The sequence below is a fragment of the Panicum virgatum genome, chromosome 8N (genome assembly GCF_016808335.1).
Source record: "Panicum virgatum strain AP13 chromosome 8N, P.virgatum_v5, whole genome shotgun sequence".
In the NCBI taxonomy this organism is placed as follows: domain Eukaryota; kingdom Viridiplantae; phylum Streptophyta; class Magnoliopsida; order Poales; family Poaceae; genus Panicum; species Panicum virgatum.
In genome coordinates, this window is record NC_053152.1 from 41,900,280 (window position 1) to 41,904,498 (window position 4,219).

Sequence of the window (4,219 nt, forward strand, 5' to 3'; positions counted from 1 at the left end):
AAGGGCGAGGCGCCGCGCCGCCGGCCGGGCAGGGTAGGATCCCCGGTGGGCGGCGGCCGGAAGCGGGGGCGAGGAGAAGGTGGTGCGGCGGTGGCTGGGCGGCGAGAAGGTTAACGTGGTGGGCGGCGGCGGAGGCGGTGAGGGTGCCGCTGGAGCCGGGGGAGGCGAAGGAGGCGGGGCCGCCTGTTCACCTTCCTCGACGCTGGCTTCTGCGATTGGTTGTGTTCCAATCGCAGAACACGATAAATAGATGCCCTGGGGGGAGGGGGGTGCTGGTCCGGTGCACGGTCGTGCGCCTGTGAAAGGAAGGTGGGCTTTGGTAGTGAATCCTTTTGGTAATCCTTTTTACACTTGTTTGTAGCTACTTCCATTTGTGTATAGTGGTATACTGATGATGAGAATAGATACATGTGAATGTAGAAAAAACTCGTTGGGCGGCAGATACATAGAGTTGATATATATATATATATATTTGAGTGTCTGTACTTTTTAAAGTAGTTCTTTGTTAGGATTAGCTTTAGGTTGCAAAACATGGTTCTTTGGCTTAGTGCTTTTTTGCTTGCACAATATATCAAGTATAGATCGTAGTTATTGTGGCCAATCTACCTACATGCTTCTTTCTATATTTATGTCTAGTGTTATGAAATACCATGTAAACACACACATTTCCAAAAATGTGTGTTGTGCGTTAGTTGTGTTAGTTCTTGTGTTTCTGTAGACATGGTAACTCCAATACACACTAGAACTAATAAGACAATTTCTAAACACTAAATAGTACCTTGTGGTTTTCTAGATAAATGATAAACCGGCCTCTAGAATAATACCTTGTGGTAGAATGCATAAAGGGTCTGATCTGCAGATAATTGCTGCTTCAGCTCCGAGGCTAGGCTTTCTTGCCCGGCACATAAGCTTGCTACTTCAACTTGCGATGTTGACACTATGATACGGCTTCCTTTCTGGCTGTTTCGGAAGCAATTTTTAATCTGGATCCCACTCTTCTATGGTTGACAGGTCATTAAGCACAATCAGGCACCTCTTCTCATTCACAAATCCATTGAATTCCTGAGCCAAATCTTGTGCTGTCTTGTTTTTCTCTACGAGATCTTGAACCCCTTGTGCTGCTTGGAACTGGTTCACTAAGCTCTGGACAAATCCTTTAGGGCAGAAAGGATGCATCACCCTAACCCATGCTCTGCCTGGAAATTTGCTTTGGACATCTGGATTCTCGTAAGATGCCCTAATGATGGATGTCTGACCAATATCTCCACTTGTTCCCCACACCGAGATCACTTTAAGGTCCTCGTCCTCCTTGTTGATTAGTTGGACGAGATCCACTCTTTCATTGTTCTGCCTCGCAGCACGCCTTGCATCGTCAACCCCGAACATGGCTGCAGCAATAAGGTTGGACTGTCCGGCAGCTACGGTAGCGGCTGGCGCATTGGAGCCAGACCCCTTGATCAGGCGGTAACGCATATTCCTCTGGCTGACATCCTCAACCTTGGCTCTGAGCTCCTTCATCTGCTTGGCCACACGGCGCCGCTCGAGCAGCGTGCGAGGGAAACGCCACCAGGATGGCCTCTCCAGACGAACAGCGAAATCCTGGAGACTGTCCTCGACGTTGTAGGCTGTGTCACGGACCTGCTTCACCCAGGTCTTGACAACCTTGCTGTTGTCTCGCTCCTCATGTGCCTCCATCATGAAAGACTGCATCATCTCAAGCTCATCAGCGACGAACGCCTGGTCTTTCTAGATACCGAGCTGCAAGGCCACCTCCTCCGCAAAAGCGGATTTGGCGTAGCCAAGTGCTCCACTGAGCACGGACTTGCCCACGCTCAGCGCCGTCGCCTCCATTGCTCTTCTGTGCTTCTCTATGGATTTGTAGCAGAGCTGCTTATTTTGCGCCTGATGACAGATCCTGGTAAATATACAAGAGGAATCAACATAAGGCCCAATGATAAAAGTTAAAGTCTAAGGCAAAAGAGGGCATACGAGCTTGGCTTGATGCCACCCTGCGTGATGACAAGTACCTGAACCGGTGAGCACAACGAAGGCAAAGGCAGATCCAGAAAACTTCTCACCAGTTGATCAGCAGCGGTCAACCACTCATCACAAGGTAAATGTACTGCAAGATACATATTCTTACTGTAATTCCAAATATTAACAAAAGTGAACTATTCTTATTTCACACTTTACATTCATATACTGTGCTACCAGCAAACAGTTTTCATCATCTAGTGAACTCCAAATTAGATGCTCAACTGAACAATCTGTGAGAAACTGAATATCTTTGAAAGAATACCTTCTGTTATATATGGAACATTGTAGTAGCTTGGAATGGTGGAAGGACAACAAACTGCTGCTTGACCACTTGTTGCTCAGCACGGTGCAGGGCGCTCCCAGAGCCACAGATCGGCGAGGTTGCAGCTCCCCGGACGGCCCACGCTCGCCTGAGTGCTGGAGAACAGTGGCCTGATGCGTGATCCCACCCAAGGCAACGTTGGAGCCGCGCGCATGCCGATGAGCCAGCAGGCGATCACTACTAGATCTCGCTCCTGGTCGGCCGTTGCCGCTCACACCCGGTGGCTCAGTAGTCACTGCTCAAAGTACCTCAAGCTGGCTGGGAGCAGTGGAGTAGATACCTCTAAATGGACTTTGCAGCAGTACGTTTGCCCACGAGCACTTAGCTTGTTGGCGTCGGTCACCAGCTGCCTCCTCGGTAGCCAATGCCTCCACTAGCTCCTCAAGGTTGAAGGGTGGTGGGCCAATGGGATCCCAGCATCTCATTTTTAGTTTCAAAAACCATCTTTGAAATAAAATAATTTGTTATGGCACTAGGGACAGATGCATCACAGTATACGATCGATGCCTAGGATTAGCATATTTTTCAATCAGTTAGATGCAAGTCTATTGGGTAGCAGTTGTCAGTATACTATGTCACATGGGGCGGTACATTGGTGAGAACAATATACTAAATAAAGGAGCTAATTTACTCAAGTCCGGATCTTGAGGTCATCACTTATTAAACAATGCTGCCAATTGCCAATGACTTGCTAATTACTCGAGTCCGGATCTTGAGGTCATGTGGGGAACAGCAGCACGATGCCAAAAGTAATGGGTCAGTAAATTCTAATCAGTAGCAAATAGATATATTAGCTGCTAGATCTAGATGTCAGTATATGTCACGTTGGGAGCTAGATAGTTGACCTGATCAGACAACCAAAATGTTTTTTTATTTGAAAGGAAAAAAAAATTGAAAGGAAAGACAAGCAAAATGTATGTTAAGGCTTAAACAAATAGAGGAGAATGCGGCGAAAGAAGACTTGACGACTGGTTACTAACGTAACAGTACTCATGTGGCGGGGAACAACTAGTGCTTTGAATAAAATTAATGGAACCAATTTCTTATGCTCCATGCCTCCATTGAGGCAGATTCGACGTGTCTTATATTAACTGATGTTAAATGTACCCTGGAGAGGCAACTCGATGATTCGCTGGCAGATGCCGCGTACGTAGTCCACATGGGTAATAAGAACATGGCCCCACTAACTCTAACATGCTTAGCGCGTTGGAGAGAGTTAGGTGTGGGTAGTCATGGTGTTTAGTTCATACATATGAACTCTAACATATGAACTTAGGTCGTGTTTAGTTTTTTACATGTAAAAATTTTGCGTTGGAATCTTGCTAATTTGATGTACTAGATGAAATCTATTTACAAAACTTTTTGCATAGATGGGTTGTAAATCGCGAGACGAATCTAATGATGCTAATTAATCTATGATTGATCCATAATTAGTGGATGGGTACTGTAGCATCACTGTCGCAAATCATAGATTAAGTAGGCTCATTAGATTCGTCTCGCGATTTATAATCCATCAATGCAAAAAGTTTTGTAAATAGACTTCATTTAATACTCCATGTATGTGTCCCAACATTCGATGTGATGTTTTTTTGTGTTTACGGGGTTTACAAGTAAAAGATCTAAACATGGCCTTATTGTTATGGGGATTTATTATTAGTACCCCGCCGTGGTCTGCATGCTGCATGCGACCCTAATCAATCATCACTTCATCAGCTGGCTGTTTAGTCGTCGACAACCCCGCGCGCCGTCCGTTTAAATCAAGCTGGAGGCCTGGAGCCAGGCAAGGACGCGACGTGCTTTGATGCCCTAAGCAATAATAGAGAACGAGTCAGCGCAAAATCCTGTCTGGACCGTCACGTA

The 4,219-nt window shown here is 46.3% G+C and overlaps 1 pseudogene; it reads right to left on the reverse strand.

The window, feature by feature from the left end:
* Positions 1-665: 665 nt before the first annotated feature.
* On the reverse strand, positions 666-1,922 carry LOC120686009 (annotated as a pseudogene).
* Positions 1,923-4,219: the final 2,297 nt, after the last annotated feature.